This window comes from Lissotriton vulgaris, unplaced genomic scaffold (genome assembly GCF_964263255.1).
Source record: "Lissotriton vulgaris unplaced genomic scaffold, aLisVul1.2 SCAFFOLD_2634, whole genome shotgun sequence".
Classification (NCBI taxonomy): domain Eukaryota; kingdom Metazoa; phylum Chordata; class Amphibia; order Caudata; family Salamandridae; genus Lissotriton; species Lissotriton vulgaris.
In genome coordinates, this window is record NW_028244396.1 from 60,863 (window position 1) to 81,109 (window position 20,247).

Genomic DNA, 20,247 nt, shown 5'->3' on the forward strand with positions numbered 1-20,247 from the left:
GTGTCCTTGTACAACCATTGCATTGTATTGTTGTAGCCTCCAGGTAGCACTCTCCTGTCCCTTATGAAACCCAAAATGTGTTCATGTAATGCCATGTGAATGACTATATTTGTCTACATTTGTGAAGTATTACTGTTGATGTATACCATTTTGTGCAGTGTCAGCCCATGTTTTCCATGCATGGCCATGTTTCTCCATCTTTGCCCCCGTTCTGGTTCAGTCTAAGGGTAACACTCAGCCATATTACAACCTACCTCTATCCGAGCACTCCAGTACCTACCTCTGGGCAGTAACAAGTAGGGCACAGTCTGACCTGTACCAGCCGATCCTGCCAGGAAGAACTGGAGAAGGGTAAAGAGTGCCAGGGTTCCAGGACACTTGGGTGCAGCTTCTACTGCTTGTGTACAAAAGGCATTAAGGAGTGCTGCATGAAGAGGTCTCTACTCAGTATGGATAGATTCCAACTTCAGTATTTTGTTGACCCTTCTGCAAGAATTTTGCCTAAGGAGGTCTCGCCTACTTTTGTTCTCAAACTAGCCCTTAAGGTCCATCTGACTGATGCCAGTACTCAGTGTTTGAAATTGAAATACAGAAGTGCAAGTCATTCGGTTGTCCTTTTTCCTCGTACGCTACGCTGAACATGTGTGGAGCAGGTTATCGCCAGGGTGCATGTATGAACGAAGTGTGGAAGGAGACTTTCTTAAGCAGTTTTGGATTTCTGGTGACATGTTTTGCCCAAGGCTTGTCTTGAACTTTGATGCAGCTTTTGAGAATATGAGCACTGAATCTGTACTCTTGTGTTGCAGATGCAATGGTTCACGCCTTTGACTCCGTTGGACACTCGTTAGGCTCAGGTACCGCAACCTCCATCCCTCTTTCCTCCTCTCCTGACCGTTGCTGCCTCTTCTTTGCTCCTCCTAAGAGAAGGAATCCCTTGTCTGATTGGTTGACCATGTTCGGAGGCAGATCCCCTTGTGACACACCATTTGCAGCTCCAGACCACGATACGACTCTCAGGCCATTGGCGAGACCCCTTCTTTTACCCTGAGCACGTAAAAAGAAGTCGATGGCCAAGAAGGGCCTCCAGATTATTTTCAAGTGCAGCAGAAGACCAAGTCTTGGGAAGAAAGTTAAACATTATTGAACGGTGAACAGTCCCTGGTTTCCAACTGCTCCTGTAACCCTTAGAGCTAAACAGCTCTTGCCTTCCTCTCTCTAGCTCAGTCTCTCTTTCATTACCCCACTTGCTGTAGGATACCTGGAACCATGTCTACTCAACGTCAGCCAATTAGAAAAGAATGCACTCACACAGTCAGGTGCTAGAACTTAGACTCAAGTCCAAAGTTCATCAGATCTTGGTCCCCCCCCCCCCAGTTGGCACTGCAACTAAGGCACAGTACTCTGTTATTATCCAGCAGGACTGGTACACTGAGATTCTGGGTTGCGGCAGAGGGCCCGGTGGGAACTGTATTATTTCAGAATGGTAACAGTTTGTACCTTAGACATGGCTTGGGATGTTCCTAAAAAACTGTTCCATGGCTGTAGAGTCACCCGGCTGGTGTCCACCTGACCCCTATATGAAACGCTAGTGCAGAGGGAACGTATTGTCTTCTTGGGTGGAGGCCACTTTTCCCACTTAGCGACAGACTTTCTAAATAATTGTAAACACGATTTTATATTGGCTATCTGTTGCAACATTTGCCCAACAGCTGCCCTGGTAACAGGTGATGATTGCAATGGCTTCTGATTGTGTCTGACTACCATAAACGATGCCATAGTGTCTACATCTTCAGGGGTTTGGGTTAGAATTCAGGCATGGGATATCACCGGGGAGTCAGGGTACTTGCCCTCTGCATCTCAGCTGCCAGTCCTAAGCACACTGGAGCAAGGGTCCCTCTAGGGTGGACTTTGAAGTGGACGTCAGGTGTGGTATGCCACCGGGGAGTATTGGACTTAAGGTGTGGTAGGCCCCCGGGGGGGTCAGGGTACCTATAGGGTGGACTGTGGATTGGACTTTAGGCATATCATGCCCCCGGGGAGTCGGGGGCATGCTCAGCTCAGCTTCTAGTCTTAAAAGAGGACACTTCAGCCAGGGTCCCCCTAGGGTAAGCTTAATCTTTGACGTCTTTTGCAGCAGGGCACACTTCAGCCTTGTTTCCCTTAGCTGCAGACAAGGGACAACCCGCTGCATATCCAACATGGCTGCTTGCGTCAGTCACAGGAAGTTTGCTATGTCCATATCAGTGGCACTGTCATACAGTTTCCTGTCTGTGTGGCTACAGTTTCTGTGCCTCCCTTGTGTACCCAGACTGTTTGTGTCTACCATGGTAGCTGCGCAGTGCCAGGTATTTGTTTCGGCCTATCTAGTAGGGTACTGAGCTTGTTTGTGTGTCCTGTCACTCACTACCTGCTCTTCACCAGTCTGAAGACCTCATGTCCCGTTGGTTGGGCGCTTCCCAGACTTTGCCAGTTTTAGCTCCTACCCAGCCCCTCTGCTCATCAAGTTGACCATGCGCAGTACTGTGTATCCCACTGTGCTCCAACCCCGACTCTACACGTCTTATGCTACTAGATGTGTTGCACTGTTAACCACACGCTACATCTGTATGTTAAGACCTTCTGCCGTCCTCAGTGGTGGGGTGGTCTTTTCCAGGCATTACCTGTGTGCCCACACCGTGTGTCATTATTCATCAATGTTGTATGGCCTCAACCCTTGTGTCCCCATGGTGCCAGTCTTCTCCTGGCACTGCTTGTATGCCCACTCCTTCTACCTTAAGACATAGCACTCTTATTCACCAAACGGTCTATGTACTCAAGAAATCTGCCTTCCAACATGGTGCCAGTTTTCCCCCATGCTCTCTAGCCTTCTAACATGCTGCTAGCCCTCGCCAAGCACTATCTGTGTATTGCGGTGTGCCTTCTAACTTATTGCCAGTTCTCAAATAAAGCTACCAGTGCTGAATAAAGATTACCTCCTCTGTGCTCAAGTCATCCTAGTTTCTGTTGTCTTACATGTTCCCAGACTGTTAACCTATGTACCTGTGTGCCCAATCCGTCTGCCCTACAGAATGGTGCCAGTTTCCCAACCATGTCATCCCTACACCCAACAACCTTTCTAACACCTAGCACAATTTGTGTGTTGACACCAGCCATTTAACACTACCCCTGTAACCAAACCTGCTGCCTTCTAACATGGTGCCAACCTGCTAACAGCACTGTCCATGTGCCAAAACGTCTGCCTTCTAACATGGTGCCAACCTGCTAACAGCACTGTCCATGTGCCAAACCTTCTGCCTTCTAACATTGTGCCAGCGTTCTAACAACACTATCCGTGTGCCAAACCTTCTGCCTTCTAACATGGTGCCAGCCTGCTAACAGCACTATCCATGTGCCAAACCTTCTAACATGGTGCCAACCTGCTAACAGCACTATCCATGTGCCAAACCTTCTGCCTTCTAACATGGTGCCAACCTGCTAACAGCACTGTCCATGTGCCAAACCTTCTGCCTTCTAACATGGTGCCAACCTGCTAACAGCACTGTCCATGTGCCAAAACTTCTGCCTTCTAACATGGTGCCAACCTGCTAACAGCACTGTCCATGTGCCAAACCTTCTGCCTTCTAACATTGTGCCAGCGTGCTAACAACACTATCCGTGTGCCAAACCTTCTGCCTTCTAACATGGTGCCAGCCTGCTAACAGCACTATCCATGTGCCAAACCTTCTAACATGGTGCCAACCTGCTAACAGCACTATCCATGTGCCAAACCTTCTGCCTTCTAACATGGTGCCAACCTGCTAACAGCACTGTCCATGTGCCAAACCTTCTGCCTTCTAACATGGTGCCAGCCTGCTAACACCACTATCCATGTGCCAAACCTTCTGCCTTCTAACATGGTGCTAGCCTGCCTACAGCACTATCCATGTGCCAAACCTTCTGCCTTCTAACATGGTGCTAGCCTGCTAACAGCACTATCCATGTGCCAACGCATCTGCCAGTCCTCAATTAGTGTACCTGTGTTTATAGAAACATACCTTGCAAGTTTCCAGCCAATGCTGTCTGTGTCTTGAAACCTCATGCCTTCAGCCGTCACAGCCTGTGTTCAGACTGCCTTCCACGTGTGCTGTCCACTGATCTCTTGCTGTGTACTCCAGCCTGTTGTCAACAATGTGTGCTGCTTGACTACCAGTGCAATGCGTTCATACAACTACCTGGAGCCCAGTTTCCTGCTAACATTGTATATACGTTTTATTTGTCGCTTTTATTATGGCTCCACTCTTCTTTATAATGTGCCAACATGACTACATCTGTTTCATTCTGATTGTTATTACTTTATTTTTTTATTCTTCGAATATTGCATGCTCTGCTTCCATGACGCCTGCTGCCATCCCAGCTAACCTCTAACATAATACCAGTTTCCTGCCAACACTGCCTGCTATCAGCCCCTGCTGCCCGCAGCAGTCTACATGGCCTCTGCCAACCCTAGCTCCTCTGCATGGACCTGCTGGTGCCCACCCTACTTCTCACAGCTTGCTGTTAACTAACAAGGTTGCACGAGTCCTACCTGCACGGACTACTTTTCAAAGTCTGCAGCTGCATATGACATAACAACTGCAATCATGGTCTTCTTACCATAAATAGCTGTGTCCCTGTATGTTATAAGCCACCTGTTAGGAATGTCTGTACCCTGTTCTCTAGCCTTCCAACACAGTATCAGTCACCGGGTAGCTGGGGGCCAGTTGCTTTTTCCTCCATACTTCCTACATAGTGTCAGACTCCTGGCATCAAGGTGACCTGTCTACCCTATGCTCCCGCCTTATTGTGCTGTGCCTTTGGTGGCAGAACAGCAGTGCGCCCTGTCATGTTTGCTGCTTTACGACAGATGATCTAGCCTTCTGTTTTCTTGCATGGTATACATTTTTAACGCCGTCTGTTCTACTCAAAGGTGCAGCTCTCATGTCAGCAGTATCTGTTTACAAACGCTTACTGCTGCCTACCATGGTGCAAGTTTCCTGTCAGCAATATACATTTACAATGGGTACTGCTGTCTAACCCAGTTCAAGTCTCCTGTAAGCAAAATCTGTTAACAAAGAGCTACTGCTGCCTAACCCAGTGCAAGTCTCCTGTCAGCAATGTCTGTTAACGAAGAGCTACTGCTGCCCAACCCAGTCCAAGTATCCTGTCAGCAGTATCTGTTTACAAAGAGCCACTGCTGCCTAACCCAGTGCAAGTCTCCCGTCAGCAATGTCTGTTAACGAAGAGCTACTGCTGCCTAACCCAGTCCAAGTATCCTGTCAGCAGTATCTGTTTACAAAGAGCCACTGCTGCCTAACCCAGTGCAAGTCTCCTGCCAGCAATGTCTGTTAACGAAGAGCTACTGCTGCCTAACCCAGTCCAAGTCTCCTGTCAGCAGTATCTGTTTACAAAGAGCCACTGCTGCCTAACCCAGTGCAAGTCTCCTGTCATCTCCTGTCAGCAATATCTGTTAACAAAGAGCTACTGCTGCCTAACCCAGTCCAAGTGTCCTGTCAGCAATATCTGTTAACAAAGAGCTACTGCTGCCTAACCCAGTGCAAGTCTCCTGCCAGCAACATTTGCTTGCTCACACCCACAGCTACCGAGCACAGTGCCAGTCTCATGTCAGTAGTATCTGTTTACAAAGACCCACAGTTAACTAGGATCACAAGCCTCCTGTCAGCAAACAGCTACTGCGGTTACAGTGCAATTCTTATGCAAGGAATATCCGCTTACTTGCTCCTACAGTTGCTTAACACAGTGCACACCTAACACCAGCATTATCTCTTTGAAAACACCAACTGCCGTGCAAAAGTGCAAGTCTCCTGTTAGCAATAGCCCTTTAAAAGGAACTATTGCTGCCTAATAAAGTACAAGTCTCAGGTCAGCAATGTATGTGTATCAAAACATACTGTTGCATAACACAGGGCAAGTCTCCTGTCAGCAATATCTGTTTACAAACACCGTTGCCTAACATTGCAAATCTCCTGTCAGCAATACCTGTTTACAAATCCCTACTGTTGCCTAACACATCTTCTGTCATTAATATCTGTTTACAAATACTTCTGCCTAACAGTGCAAGTCTCATGGCAGCAATGCCTGTTTACAAACACTTACATCTGTCTAATACAGAACAAGTGTAAAGTATCTGTCTAAGAACACATATTTCAGTCTAATACAGTGCAAGTCTTCTGTCCGCAATATCCCTTTAAAAAGAACTACTGCCACCTAATAAAGTAGAAGCCTCAGGTCAACAATGCATATTTACAAAAACCTACTGTTGCCTAACACAGGACAAGTCTCCTGTCAGCAATATGTTAGCAAACACCCACTGCTGCTTCACATGGTGCACGTCTGATTGCAGCAACATCCTTTTGCAAACACATTCTGCTGCTTAAAATGGTGTTCGTCTATGCTCAGTAGTAATTAATATAGAAGTCCGAACCTACACCACATATACCACATATATCCAATCACCTGTCAGCAGTGTCAGTTTACCACCTCTTAGTCCCAGCTAACATGGTGGCAGTCTCATGACAGCACTGTCTATGTCTTAAAGTCTGCCACTGCCAGTATGTGTTGTAATGCTCTGTTCTGTTTATGACAATGGCAGTCTTATGGCACTGCTTTCCTATAACAACAGCTGCTGCTACCTCAGATAGTGACAGTCTCCTGTCAGCAATATCTGTCTACTAACAGCTGATGCTGCCTCCGATAGTAGCAGTCTCCTGACAGCAATATCTATGTACTAACAGCTGCTGCTGCCTTAGATAGTGACAGTCTCCTGACAGCAATATCTATGTACTAACAGCTGCTGCTGCCTTAGATAGTGACAGTCTCCTGACAGCAATATCTATGTATTAACAGCTGCTGCTGCCTCAGATAGTGACAGTCTCCTGTCAGCAATATCTATGTATTAACAGCTGCTGCTGCCTCAGATAGTGACAGTCTCCTGTCAGCAATTTCTGTCTACTAACAGCTGATGCTGCCTCCGATAGTAGCAGTCTCCTGACAGCAATATCTATGTACTAACAGCTGCTCCTGCCTCAGATAGTGACAGTCTCCTGTCAGCAATATCTATGTATTAACAGCTGCTGCTGCCTCAGATAGTGACAGTCTCCTGTCAGAAATATCTATGTATTAACAGCTGCTGCTGCCTTATATAGTGACAGTCTCCTGACAGCAATATCTATGTATTAACAGCTGCTGCTGCATCAGATAGTGACAGTCTCCTGTCAGCAATATCTATGTATTAACAGCTGCTGCTGCCTCAGATAGTGCCAGTCTCCTGTCAGCAATATCTGTGTACTAACAGCTGCTGCTGCCTCAGATAGTGACAGTCTCCTGTCAGCAATATCTATGTACTAACAGCTGCTTCTGCCTCAGATAGTGACAGTCTCCTGTCAGCAATATCTATGTATTAACAGCCGCTGCTGCCTTAGATAGTGACAGTCTCCTGGCAGCTATATCTATGTACTAACAGCTGCTGCTGCCTCAGATAGTGATAGTCTACTGTCGGCTATATCTATGTACTAACACCTGCTGCTGCCTCAGATAGTGACAGTCTCCTGTCAGCAATATCTATGTATTAACAGCTGCTGCTGCCTCAGATAATGACAGTCTCCTATCAGAAATATCTATGTATTAACAGCTGCTGCTGCCTTAGATAGTGACATTCTCCTGACAGCAATATCTATGTATTAACAGCTGCTGCTGCCTCGGATAGTGACAGTCTCCTGGCAGCTATATCTATGTACTAAAACCTGCTGCTGCCTCAGATAGTGACAGTCTCCTGTCAGCAATATCTATGTACTAACAGCGGCTGCTCTCTAAGGTAGTGGCAGTCTCCTGTCAGCAATATCTATATACTAACAGCTGCTGCTCTCTCAGATAGTGACAGTCTCCTGTCAGCAATATCTATGTACTAACAGCTGCTGCTCTCTCAGATAGTGGCAGTCTCCTGTCAGCAATATCTGTTTATAACAGTTGATGCTGCCTCAGATAGTAGCAGTCTCCAGTCAGCCATATCTATGTACTAACAGCCGATGCTCCTTCAGATAGTAGGAGTCTCCTGTCAGCAATATATATATATATACTAACAGCTGCTGCTGCCTCAGATAGTGACAGTCTCCTGTCAGCAATATATATGTACTAACAGCTGCTGCTCACTCGGATAGTGGTTCTCCTGTCAGCAATATCTATCTACTAACAGCCGATGCTGCCTCAGATAGTGGCAGTCTCCTGTCAGCAATATGTGTGTACTAACAGCTGATGCTGCCTCAGATGTGGCAGTCTCCTGTCAGCAATATATGTGTACTAACAGCTGCTGCCTCAGATAGTGGCAGTCTCCTGTCAGCAATATCTATGTACTAACAGCTGATGCTCTCTCAGATAGTGACAGTATCCTGTCAGCAATATCTATGTACTAACAGATGATACTCTCTCAGACAGTGGCAGTCTCCTGTCAGCAATATCTATGTACTAACAGCGGCTGCTCTCTAAGGTAGTGGCAGTCTCCTGTCAGCAATATCTATGTACTAACAGCTGCTGCTCTCTCAGATAGTGACAGTATCCTGTCAGCAATATCTATGTACTAACAGATGATACTCTCTCAGACAGTGGCAGTCTCCTGTCAGCAATATCTATGTACTAACAGCTGCTGCTGCCTCAGATAGTGACCGTCTCCTGTCAGCAATATCTATGTACTAACAGCGGCTGCTGCCTAAGATAGTGACAGTCTCCTGTCAGCAATATCTATGTACTAACAGCGGCTGCTCTCTAAGGTAGTGGCAGTCTCCTGTCAGCAATATCTATGTACTAACAGCTGCTGCTCTCTCAGATAATGCCAGGCACCCAGTACAGCTGTGTTTGCTTCAGCACTTGTGTCTTCATGCCTCATCGCCTGCTCTATGCTTGCACTGTTATCCGCTTACTGCGAAGAAGACCACCTTTGCCTGGTCCATCCCCTGCCAGAGCCTTCATCTGTGCCTGTTCTTTTCCAGTGGAGTGCAAAGCTACAGAATTCTGCCTCCAGCAAGATGGCGGTCTATTGACGTCACTGGCGTTAGTTCGCATCTGCGTGACAGAAAGTCCGTCTTCTGGTTAACTATCAGTGTAGAACTCATACCCATGCTGTGGGAAACCTTGGGTGTATGTTTATTTCCAGGAGTCCTCTACATGGACTGCTTATCTACTCCTTAGCTAGTCCGCCTGCATCTCTCCCCATAGCTGTGACTCAACGAGTGCTGCAAAAGTAGCGCCTCTGCTACAGCACTTCTTAATTTCTCATCATTATTGCAACCACGAGAAACATTCGGACTCAACCTGCTATTTAATCCTCAGAGTCGTTCAGGGGGGGAAGTTCACAACTTGAAGCTCAGAAAGTAAGCTTCAGCAGGCCTCCATCAGCAGCAGAGTTAGGTATATTTTTAGAACATATTTTTATTGAGATTTTTTCAAGTACAATTCAATTCTGCCACCTATTGTCATAGCAGTATTATTGCCAGCAGTTCGCAGCAGCAAATACTGAGTGATAGTAGCGCTACATAATGGGTACCTTACCAAGGGGGTGCGGGTCATCTCTACGGTGGGGGGGGGGGGGGGAGGGGAGGGGGTGCAAGAAGGGTCCATGCCAGGGCCGGGCCACCGCAGTTCTATGCTTTGGCCTGTCTCCCAGGCATGCACGGCGTTCCTTGCATTATTCGCGCGCTGCCTATACACAGGGCCAACCAAAAATATGCAGCACGAGAGGGTAAAATTATGCGGCAGGGTTATATAAAGTATGCAGCAAGAAAAGGCAAATTATGCGGCACTTTTTGTGATAGTATCATTTAACTATGCTGTCTTTTTTTAAAACTTGTTAACACTGTCTGGGCATTATCTATACCTCAATAGTGCCAGTTTAACACCCAAATATAGCTCTAAGCTACAGAAAGGTGATCAGTCAACCTTTGCAGAGGGTCTTCCACTGCACAGCAACACATGTTGATGAGTTTTAAATAACTTTTTAACCGTTGGAGCTAGAACATTTTTTTTGTTAAAATCTGCGATTACGCAGCAGATGATGGAATATGTGGCCAATCCGGGAAATCTACAACTATGCGAAAATCACTGTGGCCGCACAATCGCATACTTTCAGTGGCTCAGCCTATACTTTCTATGCCTCCACTATAAGAAAAGTATCAACAATTTCCTGCCATTAATTCACTAGTCACTTTCTGCCAATTCCCCTATATTCCTCCAGGTGTATGGCAGCCCCTTCTGCCAACGCCCACTGTTCCTACCTCCTCCTTCCAGGGACCCTCGGGTGATCTCCAGTGTCCGACGATGTCCCTGCGGACGATGCCCAGCTCTGCGTCCAGAAGCTATGGTCAGCCGACCTCTTCGCTTGCCGGATGTAGACCCCAACAGGCAGGTCTCCACGCTGTACAGTGGCTGCCTGTGAAGGTATGGTCGCGTTGCTTGCCCTAAACTGCGCCCTCATGGAAGCAGGGGGCCTAGAATATTTGGGGAAAGAACAACTTTCCCCCATGTACTCCAGGGGGCTTATTTACTACTCTAACTCCAGTCCTGGAATATTTTGGGGAAAGGTATACATTTCCGAAGTATAGTTAGGAAGGGTTGAAAAGTAGTAATTTTGAATTGGAAAAAGTGCTGCCCTAAGGGTGCAGCTTAATGCAAAAACCCAAGAGTATGATGTTCCAGTTCTAGATTTACTTGTTTCCAGCGCCGGGTGACCTCCTGGCAATCCCAGAGCTGATGTGCGAAGCCTGCGTCCAGTTCGTGACGCCAAGGGCAGCTAATGTCGGTCATGAGTTGCATCTTATTTAGGCGGTGTAGCATTAGAAAAGTGTTATATAGGTAATTAAATTGGGCATATCTGGAACAGGTGTTCCTGATTAGCGTGTGCTCGTGTTCTCGCATCCTGTCTCACTCCTTCCCTGTGAGCTGTTGGCCAGTGATGGCCACCATCCAGTGCTTGCAGTCCGCAGCCCATCCGCAGTCATAGCTAGGATCCTTTTGTTGAGCCAGGACACCAGGTGTCGCCTCCTCCAAAGTTAGTGTTTGGAGTAAGTCGTGTGAGGGCGGTTCTGGGTCCAACGTACCCAAGTAATGACACGTCACCCGTACCAAGGCCCCGTATGTCAGGAATTTCGTGTTCGGGAGATGAGTCTGTAACTATGTTCTTTAGAGTCCCAAAGGTTCCCTCTTCATAACAATGCCCCAGGGTCAGCAGCTCCGCTACATTCCTGTCCTCCATTCTTCATACCATGAAGTATCCGGCCCCGCACGTGGGGGAGCCCCTACCAGTGGGGAGCCCCACCAGTGGTTTTGCTGGCACATACAGTGGATGCCTTCCCATGTATTTGAGAGCACCTCTCCAGCGTCAAAAGACTACCACCAGCAATTTCGGTTCACACCTGGGGAGGCCTTTCAGCCCCAATAGCACAGCCATTAATGCCCCCTGACTGAAGGGCTCATCAAACTCGCCAAACTCTTCCACTCCAGTGCCTGCCAGTGGCGGCGGGTGACCTTTAAATGTTTTAGGGCGTAATCCTTGGTTCGATCCCAATGAGCTTCTTCCTGAAGGGTTCTCACACTTTTTTAACTAAGGGCCTCATTTACAAAGATTTAGCATCCATCTATCCACCCTTTCACTCAGCCATCCATCCTTACACCCATCCATCCACCCTTCGTCCCATCCATCTACCCTTCGTCCCAGCCATCTATCGTTCTATCCATCCACTTATACATCCCTCCATTTTCCCTTTTACTCACTTATCCATCTATTCATCAATTCACCCTATTACTCATCCATCCATCCTTTTATCCAGACATCCATCTACTCTCTTTCACTCATCCATCCACTGTTTTGCTTATCCATGTTTACATACATCCTTCCACTCTTCCATCCTTATGCTCAACCATCCATAGTTTTCTCCATCCACTTATACACCCTTTTACACTTCCATCTATCCATCCACTCGTTCTGCCATCCATCAATTCTCTCATCATCAATCTATTCTTTCACTCCACCCATTCACACTTTCACCTATCCATCCACCCTCCCTTTCCCTCATACACCCTCTCTCCCTTTCACTGTTCCATTCTTACATTTATCCTTTCACTCATTCATCCGCGCATTTATCCATCCACCATTTCTTTCATCCATCCATCCTTCCTTTCACTCACTCACCCTCCCAAGTTCATTATGGACGTTCGCCAAGCTGCAGATAGACAGAAGAGGCCCATCAAGAACTCCACTTACTCTGTAGCTTCTAAAGCAGAATTGGTGTGGGGGGGAAGGATGCCCCTGATGCAGAGGCTTAACTGGAACCTTATCTCTTAGTCCACTGGGGCAATTGTTGCCCGCAGCTGGCTCCTTCCTTCGGTGGCGATAAGGACCACTCTTTGTGCTCAGCTCCATAATGTCTTTTCCAAAGTGAAACGAAATGCAGTACTAAACACGCGTTACCTATTCCATCCTTCCTCCTATTCCAATTCTCGAGGAGCTCAATTTGGAAACGGAACCATTTTTGAGGGAACCAGAGGGGGAGGTTGACAAAGTAGTAAAATACTCGTGGCAGGACAGCCATTTTCGTCAAGGCCATCCTGGCCATGATGGACAGTTTTAGCGTTCACCAGTAGTCCACATTACCCACCGGACTCCAAGGCTTCTACCCATGTGCCCTCCCTGGTATCTGCCTTTGCATGGTATACTCTGATCCCCAGGTTGCTGAGAACTCTGGGCTAACATTTAATTCCCAGTCTTTTGACTATCTCCGAGGGCTTTGCTTTGCGTTCGTCGCAGGAGATGCACATGCTTTGCTGCACTTCGTTTGGTGACCAGATACCTCTCCTACCTCTGATAGGACCATAATTGCTCCCTTTACCCCCACTTCAGCATCCCTCAGGTAAAGCAACATATCCTCTACGTATTGCGAAACATTTTCTCTGTCTCATGGACAGATCCCTTTTCCCTACCCCTTGGCCCTCAGTAGGTTTTCAAATGGTTCGACAGCCAGCTCAAACAGCTTCAATGAGAGTGGGCGCCCCCGGCGAGTTCCCATGGATTGAGAGCGAGTCTTATATACACCTAAACGTGCACACCCTTACCTGTGTGCTCGCACTGAGACCCTTCCATCTCCCAGTGCCATCCATTGCATGACCACTCGCAGGTACTCTCTGTGTAAACTATCAAATACCTTATACTCGTCTGTCAAGAGCAGTACTGCTGCGGGAATGTCTGTATGTGACAACCACTTTAAAAGCCTGAGGTTGTAGGAGGTGTTGTGTTGGGGTATGAATCCATTCTCGTCTTCATGCACCAATTCACGAAGTTGAGGGTGCAGTCGATTGGCCAGCACCTTACTAAGAATCTTATAGTCCACATTTAACATGGAAAGTAGACTGTATGATGTCACATCTGATGCATTTCCAAAGGGAGTTGGCACTGACACTATCATTGCCTCCCTGGTAGTTTCAGAAGTTCCCCACATTTGTTCTATGAGCTTGGGCACCAACGATGTCCATAAGTGTGATAAAACTTCACTGGGAACCCATCTGTACCAGGTGTTTTACCCCAGGCCAGCTCTTTCAGCGCACCCCTAATCCCTGTTTCGGTGATGGGTCCTTTCATGACCTCTCTGTCGTCTGCTGTCAATCGCGGTAAGGACGCCGACACTGTATCCTCGGGGGTGAGAATGCGCCTCGTGCAGCACCTTATAGTGCTGAGTGAACACCGCATGCATGTCCAGCTGGGCGTATGCCGTTCCGCCATTTGGGCGTCTCAACTGCGTGATGGGGCGCTTCTTGACATCTGTCGATGTACCCATTCTAGGAGTCGGCTCGCTCTTCCACCCTCTGAGTGTACCAAGGAGAGATATTTACATTTGAAGGTCTGCTCAGCCTGCCTATAAGATGTGCATGTTGTGTCCTTTCGTCCCTCAAACTGTCTTTCCCATGGCCCACCACCTCCAACTTACAAATGGTATTCTCGACCGACAATATCTCAGTGGTCTGCGTCCTTTTCAACTCAACAGATTGACAAAGGCAGTGGCCTCTTATCACCACTTTAAACACTTCCCATTCAATATTGCTATGTGAACCTAAAGGGATATTGTCTTGGAAATAGTCCTCTATCCTAACGCTAGGGGGTCCCTGACTGTGGGTCCATCATGGTGCTCCGGCGTTAACCGCCACGTGTGGATAGGGGACACATGTCTGTCCACATCTTTAGCCGATGGTGGTCACAGTATGTGCGTCCCAGATACCCCCAGTTGCTGGGTATAGCATTTACCAGCATAGCTGGTATAACATCTGTCACTTGATTTTACAGGACAGAGTTCCTCCTAGTTCACTTACAGTAAAGGGCTCTTGAGACCTGCCCACTATCAGCAGAGACGTAGTACTAAAGAAATTGATCTCAATTTAACGATACCACATTGGAAATCTCAATGTTATTCTCTGTGCATTTAGCCAGACTTTGAACTTACCCAGGCCGTCCATTTCATTGTGCCACATCATGTCCATGTGTTTTTATAATTTTATTGTATTCTTACCTTGGTTCTCCTTGTTCAAAATAGAGATGTTGACAAACAGCGAAATATAAATTAGCTGAATTAAAGGTAAAAGTTGTGCTTATCTCAGTTCCCCTAATTTTCTAATAATAATACGTCCTACTTCAATAAGAAATAGATCCTTGTTCTTGATGGTTCTACACATGCAGTGACAGCTCGCATGGTGCAGGCAGTATTGTAGCACTCATCCGAAATCTTACACACGTTTCAGCTCTGTACAGCGGCACTGTAGTATTCCTGTTGTAAGTGTTTCAGAAACAAAAGCTGTAATGAAGGGGCAAGTTACACAGCCCAGGGCTGAAGCTGTGACAGACACCTTACACCAATGTCTGCCGAGAAGTGTTTGCTGTTCCTTTCGAGTTCTAGGTGGGTTGCTCAATACTGGAATAAAATGCCCACTGTTGGGTATTAAGAAAGAGGAATACTTTTCGACTTGTTCGCCCCCACCAGTTGGTCACGTGCATACATCGCTTAAGGACCGCGGGGCGACCATCGGAGAGTCTCTTGCGATGAAGCTCCTCTTTTGAGGTTTTTATCCCCCCTCCCACCCCCCCGCCACTGACCTCTTTGGCAGGTCTTATGGGGTAATTCAGTTTTAGCAAGCAGGGCTTGAAGGACTTGGAATGTAGTCATATCTAGCCCCCTGTACTTGAGGCTTATTGAAGCTAAAAGGATCTCGAGTATCAATTTAAAGGTAGAATCCCATTACTCACAGTACTTAGTGATAGGTGGATTGAAACAGAGGGTGGAATCCTTTGAATGCCGAGGCCGAGCTGCACTGGTGTCAACCTCTGTGGGACACTTTGCTTGAATGTATGTGAGAGTGAGTGTGCAGGAGTAAGTGTGGGAGAGTATGGCTGCGAATAAGTGAACGTGGGACTGCGAGAATGTGTGCAAGAGCAGAAGTGTTCATGACACTGATATTGTGCGTGGGACTTTGAGTGTTCGAGATTGTGTGAGAGTGCTTTCATACAAGTGTATGAGGGCCCCATAGCAATGCACTTTCAGTTTATAAAGCACCTTTGCTACTTAGGGAAGGGCCTCCTGGCACTTGAGGAACCGAAATAGCAAGAAGGGTTTCATGGTCTAGTCCCAGGTTGGAGGACTTTCTTAGCAGCAGGAAGCTGCATTATTGATAAAGAGAGATCAGGAGGGTGTCCAGCTTGTTGCAACCTGTAGGAGAAGGGAACCCAGGAGAAGATTGACAGAGCGGAGAGGATGACCAGGGATGTGAAATCCACGGTTCGTGACTAATTCGTGAGGACCAGTGTTGTGGAGGGCTTCGGGTGTGAAATGCAACGTTTTCAAGAGCATGTTTGGGCACGGGAAGCCACTGGAAGTCTCTAAGAGGGTAAGAGACGAGAGAGCGGGATGGCGACAAAAAGCTGAGTTTCAGAATTCTGAGTAATCTGCAAGTGCTCTAATAGGCACCTTTGCAAAGCCATGATAGAGAGAATTGAAAAGATCCAAACACAAGGTAATCAAGCCATGGACCACTGTTTTCTCAAGGTAGGAGAGTACAGCACAGCTGTTTCGGTAGCTTGATGAGCCATGATGAGATTGTGGACAAACCTGCCATCCAGGTTTCTGAGAGGTGACGCAGGTCGAGGCGTGACGCCCAGGTCTGCAGTCCACCAGTCGAAGAGACAAATTCCTGTTAATTGACCAAACTTGAGTACCTCTGTCTTGTCACTGTTTAGTTTCAGATAGTGTTCCCTCATCCAGGCAGCGCAAAAAAATATGCATGAGTGGAACTTGGTCTGAGTATTGGAAACGTTTTAGCAAATAACAGTTATTTCTGTGTCATCTGCATAGGACACTTTTGAGACCAGAAGATCTGACTAGAGCAGCAAGGTGCGGACATAGATGTTGAAAAGGGTGAGACTTCGTGAAGAGCCCTGAGGCACTCTGCAGAAAATGTAAACCTTTGCTGTTTGAACTGGGGTTAAGGAAATGGCTTGGGTACGTGAAGATAGGAAGGAATGGAACTTTTCCAGATGAGATCCTTCCGACAGATGTCAGCTTAGAAGAGACAGCTGAGAAGAATGGAATGGGATACGGTGTCAAGGACTGCAGAGAAGTTGAGTAGAATGGGAGAACCTCCTTGATTCTAAACGATGCGAAGGTCACCAGTGTTAACAGAAGAGCAGACTCCGTGCTGTAGGAAGTATGGAACCCCAAGTTAGATGCGTCAAAAGCTTTTTTTGTTTTTAGATAGTTGATAAGTTACTGACTAATTTTTTTCTTTAATTTAGTGGGGAAGGGCATCAGTGAGATGAGAGTAGCGTAATCTGCAGGGTTAGCATTAGGTTTTTAGTGGCATAAGGACTCAAGCATGTTTCCGATGATAGCTCAGATCCGTGGAACCTGGTCGTATAAGGTCAATGCCTAGGAACAGGATAAGCTGAGCACGAGGGTCTGTGGGGGATCCAGGCCTGATAGTAGGAATGGATTTGTGAACATCGTCTAGGGTTATGGGGCCCACCAGAGACAGAAGCGACTGTAGAACTGTTGGGGGCCAAAATCTGCAGGATTTTAGAGATTCCGCTCTCAAAACGGGTGGGAAGCTCACAGTGCACAGCCTGCTTGGATTGAGTGACAACCTTATTAATAGTAGCAAAGTTATCATGAAAAGGCTGCTCGGCTTAGTAAGCATGGCGAGAGGACCTGATGAGATGCTGATAATCTTTAATGCCCACTGTATAGGCTGGCCTGTCTCTGTCAGAATTTGATAGTCTCCTGGCCCTTTCCAAGGATTTGTACTGGGGCTGTGCCTTGGGGCTTTTAGTTCCAGAGCCCGTTGGAGTATCAGGAGACCATGCCAATCTTACAATGACTTTTGCAGGATTTGTTCGGGGCATTGTTGTTCAGATCATTGGTAATCCAGTTCTCATAGTTTTCTGCTGCACTAGATATGTCTCAAGCGATATCTAGCGCAATGGTGTTAAGAGCTTATCTAAAGGTAACTAAAATAACTGTAAGTCCAGGCCTCAAAAAATCATAACAATTTTACTAGACCTGCAGGTCTAGTGACTTAAATAATCTACTCCACCTAGTTGAAAAGCTCTTGACCCATAAACTGGTTTTAAATAATGTGATCGTAGGCAAATATTTTAATTCATTGACCTGCCATTTTCTTCATTATCACATATGAGAGTACCTTCAAATGTGCGGATTCATGTCTACTGTACAAAAAACTATTTTGTTTGATTTAACCCCTTGGGTGCTCATGACGGGTCCACGCCGTCCTGAGTCACGGTAGGCGTGTGCTCATGACGGCGTGGAGCCATCATGCCGCTGCCGCTCCGCTCACGCTGCACTAATTCCCCGCCTGTACGGGTGAATTAATGAGCGATCGGGGTCATGAAGGCACCACGCCGTCATGAGCACACGCCGCCCGTGACTCATGACGGTGTGAAGCCATCAGGAGCACTGAAGCGCCACGCCCGCCCGCGTCGCGGTGGAATTCGCTGTGCAGGGAACAGGTTAATAGGCTTAACTGTTACTCCAAAAATAATACAAATCTAGTCACGTATAGGATACACATGAGCCCTGACTTGCCTCTTAGTTCATTAACAGCAGTGTCATTAGGGTGGGGACAGGAATGTTCCTCAAATCATGTTTAAAAACTATCACTTTTAATACATACATAACTGAAGCATGAAGTGGTAGCACGCCGTCCTTTGTAATTAGCAGATTTTACATTTGAATGGCCATAACATTTCCCGCTGATATGCAGTTTTACTGATAAAACTGAATAACGTACAAACACTAAAGTTTGGAAGTAAAATGTTCTAATTTGTTTTGCTCTTATTTAAATTTTGTTTGCTTCACACTTCTTAATTGCAAAGAAAATGTGCTTTCATAATTCCTGGTGTATTTTTAAATATCTGTAATATTAATTTACAGGCTATTTATTCAAATGTTACTTGTTGGAGAAAATAACTGACATTTTCAGACCGTTCACTTGGTAAAAACCTCTAAATGTAGTAAGAGAAAGAAAAATTAGCTCCATTTTCCAGGCAGCAATTAGTAAAAAGACAAACTGACATTTGACTTTTTTTCTTGAACAGAAAGCAAATGTGTCAAGATAAAAACAAGATTTAAAGCCATCGTTATTGCTCATTCACTGGCTGAATGAACAGAACACCTGTTCATTCTCAGCTTAAGTTCACTCACCAGATGGGACTAGTAGGTGCTAAAAATAGCTCAACCTCACAATTGAGTGGGCAAGTAAATGTTTCAAGTCCTGAGGCCGCCTCCTCGCTATGCACAGTGTTGTCATCAATGACGTCATTCCAGATGTTGCATTCTTTTTATCAATGATTTCCTAAAACATGACATGAGTGATCTAATATTTGAGGTAATTAGCAATACATGATGAGGGCGTGAGTTATAGTTACTTCAGGGCACGAGTTGTAGTTGAGTTAGCTATAACGGGCGAATTTCAGTGGATTTGTTAGTGTTTTTAATGTAAAGTAAGATATTATCACAATACTTAACTATAGTGTCACTTTTGCCTTTGTTTTTCTGTAAATTCTATAATTTTTTTAAACATAAAATAAGATGTCCATCGCCGTGTGCAGCGTGGGGTTGGACGCTCTACCCCCTACCTTTGGCGGTGTGTGGTAGGAGGTGCTCAACCCCCTGTCTTTGGCCATGCACAGTTTGGGGGGCGGGGGGTTGGACACAGGGCCTGGCCTATGGCTGGCCCTGCGCAGAAATCCCCACTGGTACCTTCCCCCCAACCCCCCCCCCCCCACCTGCAGTGCACAGCCTTTCGGCCAGGCACAATGTGGGTTTGCTTCAAGGTAAGAAGGGGTGATGGGTCCAGATCCCTTACTGGCCGCATTTAGTTGAGCAGAATAAGGGGAGGTACCCCTAACCCCCTGGTCACAAGAGAGTGCCAAGAAATAGTCAGGACAGGTCAATATGGTTGTTTTGTTCAGAAATAATTCCAGTACACAATATTCAGAGTAGTGATTTTTATATCGAAGTGTTGTGACTTGTTTCAGGGATTCCGAGTCAGAATGCAAAAGAGTGGCAACAGCCAAACCGTGTTTCGCCCCTTTACATGGTAAACCGGTCTGGGGCTTCTCCAGGGCGTCGTGGATTCTATTTACGACCTGTATGGTCCTTTTCAGTTCAGTTAAAAGTCATGAACCTCGAAAGTCACGGGCAACCAATGCCAATTATGACTATCACTAAACCCAGGGCATTATGCCCGTGACTTTAGAGGTTCCTGACTTTTAAGTGAACTGAAAAGGACCATACAGGTTGTAAATAGAATCTATGACGTCCTGAGGAAGCCCCAGACCGGATGGCCATGTAAATGGGGTGAAACACGGTTTGGCTGTTGCCACTCTTTTGCATTTTGACTCAGAATCCCTGAAACAAGTCACACCACTTCTATATAAAAAAAAATCACTACTCTGAATATCGTGTACTGGAATTTTTTCTGAACATAACAACCATATTGACTCGTCCTGACTAATTCTTGGAACTACAATGTGGGTTTGGGCTTTCATCTTCCCACGAGCGTCAACCCTTCTCCAGCCCCGGCTTCATGGCATACTATGTCATGTACAAATATAAAGGGTGTCATTGTAAATAAGGCAGACCTATTGGCTTTTTCAAAGGGTCAGCAGGCGTA

At 46.5% G+C, this 20,247-nt stretch overlaps 1 protein-coding gene across 1 annotated transcript in view; it reads left to right on the top strand.

Moving 5' to 3' along the window:
* Positions 1-812: 812 nt before the first annotated feature.
* The window catches only part of LOC147667570 (CMP-N-acetylneuraminate-beta-1,4-galactoside alpha-2,3-sialyltransferase-like), a gene marked incomplete at its 3' end in the record, with an annotated part of 272,337 nt that continues 252,902 nt past the window's right edge, over positions 813-20,247 (top strand). Inside the window, exon 1 of the mRNA XM_086948813.1 lies at positions 813-854. The remainder of the gene's footprint in view (positions 855-20,247) is intronic.